At 49.6% G+C, this 12230-nt stretch overlaps 1 pseudogene; it reads left to right on the forward strand.

The window, feature by feature from the left end:
- The first annotated feature begins 4351 nt into the window (after nt 1-4351).
- On the forward strand, nt 4352-10367 carry LOC140184988 (uncharacterized; annotated as a pseudogene).
- Nucleotides 10368-12230: the final 1863 nt, after the last annotated feature.

Here is a 12230-nt window from a genome sequence, read left to right on the forward strand (position 1 = left end):
AGTCTTCTTCGCTGCTTTACGTTGGGAAAGAATAATAAACTCATCAGAAAGGTTGGATCCATCCTTGGCCACAACCCCGACTCTTTCGAGTGAGTGGTGGAGTGGATGTCACTGATCAAACTGTTATCGATTATGGACAATCCGGAACATCCTCTCCATGACCTACAGAATAGGCAGCAAAGCCCCCGACCCCTTTTCAACAAACTCACTCAGCTCCGCCCTCACAAGGATCGTAACAAAAATCTTCTGTGACAGGTGAACACACATCATAGTTCAATAGTCCCTGCATTGTTGTTTCAAACATTATTATTGCACACTCATACAGTGTTATTGTGTATATTATTATTCTGTACTTTATTTTCAGTAAAGTCTGCCCGCTGCTTGCTGTGCTTTTAGATGTTGCCGCTGAAACGAATGAATTTCCCACTCGGAATCAATAGAGTATTCATTATTATTATTATTATTATTATTATTATTATTATTATTATTATTACTACTATTATTATTATTCTCCAGCCCTTTATCTCTCAACAACCAACTTCCCAGCTCTTTACTTCACTCCTCCCCTCTCCCGGTTTACCCTATCACCTCACCTGCCCCACATTCTGACTCCCTCCCTTCCTTTCCAGTGCTGAAGAAGGGTCTGGGTCTGAAACGCCGACTGTTCACTTCTCTCCATAGCTGCTGTCTGCCTCCCTGACTTTCCTCCAGCATTTTCCGTCTGTTGTTTGGGATTTCGGCATCTGCAGATTAACTTCTGTTTGCTCATACGCGCATGCGCAGACGTATGAGGTCATCCCAAATATCGCGCATCGGCTCAGTAGAGGAGAGGCTCACAAAGATCGGCCGCAGGTAGGCGGGGTTACCGGTGCGGAATTAATCAGTGGCGTCTGAAACGTGATTGACGGGCTATTACTGTGAGCTGCTGGCGCACTGGTCCTGCACCCCAGCACAGTCCCGGTCCGTTCCCTCTTTCTCAGCCCCACGATCCGTACCCAGCGCCGCCAGGCTTTCGGCTAATGAGCGCTGGGCCGCCGCCGTTTCTGCGGCGCATGCGCATCGCTTTATTGTTAGGTGGCTGACAGACAGGTTTCTGGTTCGTGGAGCCTTCTGGGTAAAGAGGCAGCCATTGATGACAGTACCAAGCGTTGTTCCCATTCAGTCGAAGGAAATGGGAGCGAATGTATCTCCTGAACACTGCCGTGTTTCAGCTATGTAAATCCGAGGATTAGTAGCTCGGAACAAAAATATACTTCCCAGTTAATCTCAGTTGAAGAGTTTACCTTCCAGTCAGTGAGAATGGCAGTTAGAGCTGTATAGAATTAAAACCTTCCGTCAGATTTAGTTCTCTCTGAGTAAATAACGATATGAAACACCTTTGCCTCAATGATAAGTGACTTGTGGCTTTTACATCACAAAAGTGCTGCAGTCCAATGAGAATAGCCATTGCCCTCCACTTTATATTCAGTGGCATTGCCATCGATGGGTTCAGCACTGTCAATCAGCTGGTGGGAGGGTATCTGAGTAATTAGTAAATCTCCAGGATGATACATGTAAAAACAAGTGCTCTTTGTAGTCTTGTGGAACATGAATAGAACTTGAAATAATACCAAAGGACAGAGACAAATTGAGCCAAGTCTTAGGTTGATAGAAGCAGAAAAAGTGCATTCTCACACAGACAGGAATATAGTCAGAGAATTTGATGGTCAATCAGAACGACTGATCCAGGCCTTGTTAGAAGATGAGTGCATATAGAAACAGAAATCTACAATATATTACAGGCCCTTCGGCCCACAGTGTTGTGCCGTCCATGTAACCTATTCTAGAAACTGCCTCGGATTTCCCAACCGCATTGCACTCTGTTTTTCTAAGCTCCATGTACATATCTAACAGTCTCTCAAAAGACTCCATGGTATCTGCCTCTACCATCATCGCTGGCAGTGCATTCCATGCACCTACTACTCTCTGTGTGAAAAAACTACCTCTGACATCCCGTTTGACCCTACTTCCAACACCTTAAAACTATGCCCCTCGTGTTTGCCAGTTCAGCCCTAGGAAAAAAAGTCTCTGGCTATCCACACGATCAATGCCTTTCATCATCTTATACACATCTGTCAGGTCACCTCTTATCCTCCGTCGCTCCAATGCTCAGTCAACCTATTCTCATAAGGCATGTTCTCCATTCCATGCAACATCCTTGTAAATCTCCTCTGCAGTCTTTCTGTGGTATCCACATCCTTCCTGTAATGAGGTAACTGAACACAATACTCTCAGTGGGTTTAAAGAAGGTCATATAGCTGTAACAGTACCTCACCGATCTTGAACTCAGTTCCATGGTTGATGAAGGCCTTCTTAACAACATTGTCAATCAGCACTGCAGCTTTGAGTGTAAAATTGACATGGACCACAAAATCTCGCTGATCCTCCACGTTGCCAATATAATGTTGTGTTTTGTCTTCAAATTTGATGTACCAAAATAAACCACAGCACACTTATCTGGGCTGAACTCCATCTGCCAGTTCTGCATCCTATCTGCATCCTGCTGTAACCTCTGGAGAACTGTCCACACTCTTCACAACACCCTCAACTTTTGTGTCATCAGCACCCTTCTCCTTCCTCATCAAGATCATTTATAAACATCACAAAGAGAAGGAGTCTCAGAACACATCCCTGTGGAACACCACTGGTCACCGTCCTCCATGCAGTATACAAACCATCTACAACCACCTTTTGGTTTCTGTGGGCAAGCCAGTTCTGGATCCACAAAGCAAGGTCTACTTGGATCCTTGCCTCATTACTTTCTGAATGACCGTCACATGGGAAATCTTATCAAAAGTCTTACTGAAAGCCATGTACACTACACCCAATGCTCTACCTTCATCAGTGTGTTTTGTTACATCCCCAAAGAATTCAATAAGGTTCATAAGGCATGATCTGCCCTAGACAGAGCCATGCTGACTATCCCACATCAGATTATGCTTCTCCAAATGCTCATAAATCCTGCCTCTCAGGAGCTTCTCCAACAACTTGCCCTCCACTGAAGTAAGAACCACTGGTCTGTAATTTCCTGGCTGATCTCTACTCCCCTTCTTGAAAAGGGAACAGTGCCTTCTGATCCTCTGGTACTTTTCCTCTCCCTATTGATGTGCAAAGATCATCGCCAGAAGCTCAGCAATTTCCTCCCTCACTTTCCACAGTATCCTGGGGTATATCTCATGTTGAGTACCCCCAACTTGTGTTGAAATTGGTAAAATTGTGACACCAGAGCTCACATTCAGAGGAGATCATATAGAAACATGTAAAATTATGAAAGGAATAGGTAAGATAGAGGCAGGAAAGTTGTTTCCACTGGTAGATGAGACTAGAACTAGAGGACATTGCTTCAAGATTTGGGGGAACGATGCAGATCAGGAGGAACTGCTTTTCCCAGAGGGTGGTGAATCCGCAGATTTCTCTCCCCAGTGAAGGAGCTGAGTAAATGTATTTAAGACAAGATTGGATAGATTTGGCATAGTCGGGGAATTAAGAGTTATGGGGAAAAGGCAGGTAGGTGGAGATGAGTCCATGGCCAGATCAGCCATCATTTTATTCAATGGCAGATCAGGCTTGACGGACCAGATGACCACTCCTGCTCCTATTTCTTATGTTCTCACCACAGACTAAAATCTTTCCTGAAATATTGTCTTTCACCCATTGATGTCTTTTGCAAATATTTTTACAGGTTTGAAATTGCAGAACACTTGGGTATGGGAATCTCAAACACAACAAAACATCAGTTTTTATGTGTCTAGATATTTAAAGAGTAACCAAATACTTTCTTTGCAACACCAACACATCTGTTGTTGATTCTTGGAGATGAAGAAGTATCTCATCCCAGCCGGTGATGTATTCTGTCTCTGAAATGAAGTTTTCTGTTTTAACTCTGTGTAAGTCACTGGAACCGGGAGCTGAGAACACACCAGCATTTCTTCACTGGAGATCAGTTCTCAACTGCGTTGATTGTACCAGGGAGTCAGACGTCTGACTTTCTGAATTGCCAGAGAATTGATCGTAGTGAGGTATCATTCTCCTTCTCTCAATGTGGGAAGAGATTCACTCACAGGCTACCCGCAGACACGCCAGTGAGTTCACAGTGGGGAGAGGCCATTCACCCGCTCTGTGTGAGGGAGGGGAACCACTCAGTCATCCAGTAATGAAGATACATCAGCAAGTTCACACCATAGTGAGATGCTCCACCTGTTCTGCAAGTGGGAAGCCATTCTGTTATTGATGCTAAAGGTATATCAGAAAATTCACCAGTGAGAGGACATTGACCTGCTCGGACGGTGGGAAGGCATTCACACACTCAACCATGCCACAGCGATACCAACGAGTTCACACTGAAAAGATGTCGTTCGCCTGCTCAGACTGTGGGAACGGCTTCACTCACTCCTCCAAACTACAGAGACACCAGCGTGTTCACACCAGGGAGAGGCCATTCAGCTGCTCAGACTGTGGGAAGGGATTTGCTCAATCGTCCAACCTACAGACTCACCAGCGAGTTCACACTGGGAAGAAGCCATTCAACTGCTCAGACTGTGGGAAAGGATTCATTCAGTCAAATCACCTCCTACAACATCAGTTAGTGCACACTGGGGAGAGACTATTCACCTGCTCAGACTGTGAGAAGGGATTCACTCGGTCATCTGACCTACTGACACACCAACGAGTTTACACTAGGGAGAAGCCATTCACCTGCTCTAAATGTGGAAAGGTATTTGCTCGGTCATCTGTACTGAAGGAGCATCAGCAAGTTCACACTTGGGAGAAGCCGTTCACTTGCTCTGAATGTGGGAAGGGATTTGCACGGTCATTTCAACTGAAGGTACATCAGCGAGTTCACACTGGGGAGAGGCCGCTCAGCTGCTCTAAATGTGGGAAAGGATTCACTGATTCATCTCAGATCTTGAGACACCAGCAAACCCACTCTGGAGGGAAACCATTCCTCTGCTCAGAATGTGGGAAGGGATTCACCGATGCAGCTCAGCTGAAAGATCATCAGTTTGTTCACGCTGTGGAGAGGCCATTCACCTGCTCAGACTGTGGGAAAGGATTCACTTGGCGTTCTAGACTACTGACACACCAGTTAGACCACACTGGGGAGAAACCATTCACCTGATCAGAATGTGGGAAGAGATTCACCCATTCCGCTCAACTGAAAGAACATCAGAGACTTCACACTGGGGAATGGCCATTCACCTGCTCTGAATGTGGGAAGGGATTCACTCGGACATTTCAATTGAAGGTGCATCAGCGAGTTCACACTGGGGAGAAACCGTTCATCTGCTCCGAATGTGGGAAGGGATTCACTCAGCCATCTGGACTTGTGAGGCACCAGCGAATTCACACTGGGGAGAAACCGTTCACCTGCTCAGATTGTGGGAAGGAATTCACTCGGTCATCGGAGTTTAAAATACATCAGCGAATTCACACTGGGGGATGCCACTCACCTGTTCTAAATGTGAGAAAGGATTCACTCAGACAACTCAATTAAGACTATAAGATATAGGAGCAGAAGTCGGCCATCCGGCCTTTCGAGTTTGCTCCACCATTCAGTCATGGGCTGATCCAATTCTTCCAGTCATCCCCACTCCCCTGCCTTCTCCCCAAACCCTTTGATCCCCTGTCTAATCAAGAACCTATCTCTCTCTGCCTTAAATGCACCCAATGACTTGGCCTCCACAGTTGCATATGGCAACAAATTCCACAAATTTACCACCCTCTGAGGAAAGTAAGTTCTCCTCATCTGTTTTCTAAATGGATGTCCTTCAATCCTGAAATTGTGCCCTCTTGTCATAGACTCCCCTACCATGGGAAATAACTTTCACATACCTAATCTGTTCAGAGCATTTAACATTCTGAATATTTCAATGAGATTCCCCTCCACCCCCATTCCCCTGAACTCCAGGGAATACAGCCCAAGAGAAGCCAGATGCTTCTCGTATGCGTAACGTGCTGTGAGGTTTCACTGCTAATGTAATGGCTTCTTTGTAATGTTCACTGCTGAAGTAACGGTTTCTCTGTAGCAGCAATGTTCGTGTTATGGCTGGCGATAACAGGACTCTGGGATGCATGTCAGCCAATCAGGACTTTGTTGCTGTGTCTCGTGAATCTGGGACCAGTTGATTTTATCAGAGACAAAGGTGGAGAGAGAAGACGCGAATGGAGAGATTTGCTGGACCGCCGGACAGGGTGGACTCGGAGCGAGGGTCCAAAGGGCAGTGACGATCGGAGGAGGCCAATGGGGACCGATCGGCCTATCAGTGAGCTCCAATTTTGCGCACAGACTGTTTAATAAGATTGGGTCCTTTTTTCAATTTTGTTTCTCTACTAACCATACAGTCAAAGTAAGAGTTATAAAGCTTAATCGTTTAATCGCAAAGTGTGTACTGTTTGTTATTTCTGGGCACTGATTTGTAACAAGGGACACGTCGAGCAGCATCCACCCAAACGAGATTTCTTCAGTTTGGCCGGGCAGGGGGTTATCACCCCCTAGATTAAGCCGCCAGGCAAAGCGAGAATTACAATTGTGGGGGCTACGTTCGGGATTGATTCCGTTGGATGCTGAGTGATTACCCTGCGAAATGAACCAGTGGGGCAGATATATGTACTCCGGATGAATTGTTAATTCCACAGTTAAGTTCTGTTGAAGTTGCGATTGTGAGCGGAGACTTGATAAAATGGCGGATACAGCTTTTGTTCTCATGCAGACCAGCGCCGAGGTAGCTGGCGGCGGAGATTTCAAAGACAGGGTTCTGTCATTTCTGAGGAGTGAGGGGAAAGAGTGGTCGGAGTTGGAAGGTCTTATTAGTCCACGTCCCCCGGTGAAGAATGAGAATTCTGAGGTTGTATCCGCCCTTACATCTCTGGGAAGTAAATGGGAAAATCAGATTCCAGGTCCCAGCTATGGCGGGCTCCGCCTATTCTCTGGAATTACGCCCACCCCTAAAGGGGAGGAGGAGTATAAGACGTGGGTGGAACGGACCTTTCAGTTGTTAGATGATGGCAGTGCTCGGATGATGAAAAGCGACAGAGATTGGTTAAAAGTTTGAATGGGCGTGCCGCTGACGTGAGTGCTGTCAGGTTAAATTATCCTGTAGCGACAGCTGTCAGTTATCTGCAAGCACTGGGCAATGCTTTTGGTCCGACTGGAAGCCCAGTGGAGCTCCTGGTAGGGTTTCAAAACATGCGTCAGGAGAAGTGGGAAAAGTTTTCTGCTTTTATTTTACAGCTACAGAGGCAGCTAAATTACTTACGGTGCAGAGGGGTCATTCCGGCGGCTGAGCTGGGACGGATATATAGCCAGGGGCGCACTGTCCCATGATCTGATTGTGTGGGATCTCTGACAGTCTCGCAACACGCATCCCTTCAATCTTTTGGTAAGCTGATCAGAGAGGTACGGGAAGAGGAGAACGCGGCGGAAGCGTGGGACGACTCAGTCAGCAGGGTACAGTCCTCGGTGGTGTCCCCTGCGGTGAAGTGACCACAGATAGCCTACCCCGGGGAGCGGTAGAGGAGATTGTGGCAGAGTGGAGATACGTCGGTTGTTATCAGCGGATGTGACCCCCCCCCCCATATGACGGAGCTGATGGGGGGGCTGCAGATCCCCCAAGGGGATGAACAGTGCGGAGCGCTGCTGGCAGCAGGTGTCACGCTAGAAGGAGAGTGAGCCCCCGGGTACCTCGGAAGTGAGAGTCGTTGGGGAAACCTAGAAGGGACCCAGTGAGGGAACGGCCTGGTGTCTCTGGGGGAACACATTCCCAGCAATGTACCAAGGAACTCCCGAAAGCAAAAGACCCTATTCCTGAAGGCTTAGTGGGACCACACTCCAGTGCGTCGCTATTGACAGAGGGTACCTTCGCTTAAACCATACTCGACACGGGATCGCAGGTCACGTTACTGTACCATTCGTTTTACAACCGGTATCTGAAGCATTTACCCTTGACACCATTCGGTGCACTGGAGATTTGGGGTCTTAGTGCTGGTGATTATCCATACCACGGTTATTTGTCAGTGAAACTGCAGTTCTCGGAGGCCGATGTGGGAGTGTCTGAGGGTCTTGATACATTCGTGCTGGTTTCCCTGTTGAGAAGGGCTGCGTTTCAATTCTGGTGGGGACCAACTCCCCCCTGGTGAGGAGGCTCATGGGGGCCTGTAAGGAGAAGGCGAGGGAGAGCTTTTTGGAGACCCTCTTCCTGCACCCAGTGTTTCAAGGTGCTTTTGAGGAAGTGCGTGGCAGCTTTGGGCTGGATACCAAATTTAAACGAGGGACTGTGTGGTTCACCCAGTCGAATCCAATGGTGATACGGCCCGGGGAAATAGCGAAAGTGATGGAGACCCACCATATTTTCCGGAGTGCCTGAGGGCGAACCCTTCTTAGTGGACGCTCTGGAGAACCACAAGGGGGTGTCGGGATTTCCCGCTGGGCTACTGGTGAGGCCGTAATTGCAGAAGCCCTCGGCGAGCAGGATGGCAGTGATCGTCAGGAACACTACGAAGACGGAGGTCACCTTCAAGCGGGGAATGCCCCTGGCGCATTTGTGCCCGGTGACGGTAACGTTTAGCGCCCCCGTGAGGCACGCCGAGGAGAAACTATTGGAAAAGCGGAGGAAGTTGACCGCTGAGTCATTCAACTTCGGGGACTCCCCGGTGCCGCCGGGTTGGAAAAGGAGGCTAGTAGAGAAGATGTTCAAATTGGAAGGTGTATTTTCCATTGTCGAGTTTGATGTGGGTTGATCCAAGAGCACTCGTCACACTATCCGGGTGACCGAGGACACCCCGTTTAGAGAGAGATCGCGGCGACTAGCAGACATGGAAGACGTGCGGCAGCATTTGTGTAAGTTGAAGGAAGCTGGGATCATCACTGAGTCCCGAAGCCCCTATGCGTCCCCAGTAGTAGTGGCCCGGAAGAAGAACGGGAAGGTACACATGTGTGTGGAATAGAGGACTCTGAACAGGCGCACCGTGCCTGACCAGTATACGGTCCCGCGGGTCGAAGACGCACTGGCCTGTCTGAGTGGTGCAAAGTGGTTCAGTTTGCTGGATTTGAGGAGTGGATATTACCAGATCCCCATGAGTGAGGCCGACAAATAGAAGACGGCATTTATATGTCCCCTGGGATGCTAACAGTTCGAAAGGATGCCCCAGGGCATATCGGGAGCCCGTGCAAACTTCCAGCGGGTCATGGAGAAGATGGTTGGGTATATGAACTTGCTTGAGGTGCTCATGAATTTGGATGACCTCACAGTATTTGGATCCACCTTGGAAGAACACGAAGCGAGGCTACTGAAGGTGCTCGGCTGCCTGAAAGCTGCAGGGTTAAAACTTTCCCTGTCTGTTATCTAAATCGGACACATAATCTCACAAATGGAGTAGTTGTAGACCCGGCTAAGATAGAAGCGGTGTCCACCTGACCAAGGCCCCAGGGTTCTGTGGTTATTATCGGAGATTCCTGATGGAGTAGCTACAGACCCGGCTAAGATAGAAGCGGTGACCACTCGGCCAAGGCCCCAGACTGTCAGCGCCCTGCACTCGTTCCTGGGGTTCTGTGGTTATTATCGGAGATTCCTGACGGGCTACGCCAAAGTGAGTCACCCCTTGAATCAGCTTCTGTGTGGTTACCCTCCCCTGGGGAAGAAAGGGAGGGGGAGAAAGGACAGGAGGGCGGTGAATATCTACACCCGTCAGAGACTTTTGGACAGAGGTGGATGATTTCAGCCTGAAGCACCGGCCGGGGAGCCGGAACATTGATGCGGATGCTTTGTCCCGACAGGTACATGAGGGACTGGACAGGGACGAGGAGTGGGAGAGCGTTCCTGCCCCTGGGGTGACAGGTGCATGTGAGACTGGACAGGGACGAGGAGGGGGAGAGCGTTCCTGCCCCTGGGGAGACAGGTACATGAGGGACTGGACAGGGACGAGGAGGGGGAGAGCGTTCCTGCCCCTGGGGTGACAGGTACATGAGGGACTGGACAGGGACGAGGAGGGGGAGAGCGTTCCTGCCCCTGGGGTGACGGCCCTGTGTCAGTTTACCATCACCGTGAAGGCAGAGGAAAAGGAGCGGCCGGATCGAGCAGCGGATCAATGGGCGGCTTCCGATGACGTCATTCCCCAGGTTCACTGTGACCTCACTGCGGCCGGAATTGAGTTCTGGGGAAGTGGCGGCTACTCAGCGGGATGACCCGGGCAGTGGCACTATTTGGTCCGCGGTTGAAAAGGGAGACACGGCTCAGGCGGAGAAGAGAAAACAAGCTTCGGTGCCTCCATTACTGAAAGAATGGCCTCGACTGGAGTTGAAGAGCCAGATCTTATCCCGGGTCACGTCATGACCGGTCCGACCCGGCGTTGCCAGCTGGTTCTGCTTGAGAAGTATCGGAAGGTTGCGTTGAAGCCACTTCATGATGATTCTGAACATTTGGGGGTGAAGAAGACCTATGGATTGCTCAGCGACCGATTTTACTGGCCTCGAATGAAGTCGGAGGTTGAAGAATACTGCAAGTCGTGCATTCGCTGCATACTCCGGAAGACACTGCCTACGCGGGCAGCTCCTTTGTCCCACTTACACTTACAGAGCCCCTGGACCTGGTGTGTGTGGATTTCCTGTCCATAGAACCCGATGCCAGCAACACGGCGAATGTCTTAGTCATCACGGACCACCTCACCAAATATGCTCAGGCTTTTCCTACCGAGGACCAGAGGGCGACTACGGTGGCAAAAGTGTTGTGGGAGAAGTATTTCGTTCATTATGGCCTCCCCAGGCGGATACATAGTGACCAGGGACGGGACTTCGAGAGCAGACTCTTCTATGAGTCACTGGGCATGCTTGGAGTCGAGAAGTCGAGGACCGCGCTCTATCACACGCAGGGCGATCCCCAGCCTGAGGGGTTTAATAAGACCTTGCTAGACGTACTCGGGACCATGGAGGTCAGCAAGAAGAGCAGGTGGAGTCAACATATTGTGCATCTGGTTCACTGTTACAACTGTTACACGAAATGAAGCTACTGGGTACTCGCCATGTTATCTGATGTTTGAGCGCGAGGCGAGTTTGCCCATTGACCCTTGTTTTGGGACTGATGAGGGTGACTTACCACCGAAGCCTTATCTGAAGTATTTGTGTGATATGAGGAGTGAGCTCAAAAGCGCTTATGAATTGGCTGGGGCTGCAGCCGCCAAGCAGAATCGAGGAAATAAGAGGAGGTATGATCAGAAAGTGAGGTTCTCCCAACTCCTGCCGGGAGACCGAGTCCTGATAAGGAATTTGGGGCTACCTGGAAAGTACAAGTTAGCTGACTGCTGGCCGGCCACACCCTATGTGGTGGAGAGTCAGATGCCAAACCTACCGGTTTTACGGGTGAAACGAGAGTGGGAAGGGGCCTGTCAAGATTCTCCATCGGAACCACCTGCTGCCCCTGGGACAAGAGGTGCAGGTTGACCTAAAGCCCGACTTGGAGCCTACACCTAGTAAGAGGACTCTGCGAAAACGCAGGGCAACTGTAGGGCCCACAGCGGGATAGGCTGGGCCGGGCCGCGCCCATGAGAGAGAAGCTGAATCGGAGGATGATTATCTGGATGTGAGGTACATGCTGCCTTTCGCTAACTCCCCATTGATTGAGGAAGAAAGCCCTGGCCCTTTTCCCACTGAGTCAGGTGAGGTGGAGGGGGTGGGTGAGTTGTGGGCAGCCTGGGTTACAGCAGGACATTGAAGGAGAGGCAGCGGGGCCTGGACACGGGACAGAGGGCTCCGGGTTGCGGGGGTGGGGGTGGGGGAGGACTCGGCAAGCAGACACGAAGTGTCACCAGTAGCGTCTGAGTCTGAAGAGTTAGGTGAGGAGGTACGGATGTGTAGACCACCGTAGGTTCGCCTACGTAGCGCCTGGGAACAGTGTGTGATCTCTGCTGTTGTGGCGAGCTATGACACTGCCTTTTGCATCTGGATTGGACTTTGTGTTTGTAGGAGGGGTTGTCGAACTATCTCAACGTCATGAGGACATGACTAAATTTGGTGGTGGGGGGGGCAGAGTGTAACGTGCTGTAAGAGTTCACTGCTATGTAATGTTTCTTTTTGCAATGTTCACTGCTGAAAGAATGGTTTCTCTGTAGCAGCAATGTTTTGGTTATGGGCGGAGATAACCGGACTGTTGATGCATGTTAGCAAATCAGGATTTTGTTGCCCTGTCTTGTGATTCTGGAAG

Source organism: Mobula birostris, chromosome 20 (genome assembly GCF_030028105.1).
Source record: "Mobula birostris isolate sMobBir1 chromosome 20, sMobBir1.hap1, whole genome shotgun sequence".
NCBI classification, from domain to species: Eukaryota; Metazoa; Chordata; class Chondrichthyes; order Myliobatiformes; family Myliobatidae; genus Mobula; species Mobula birostris.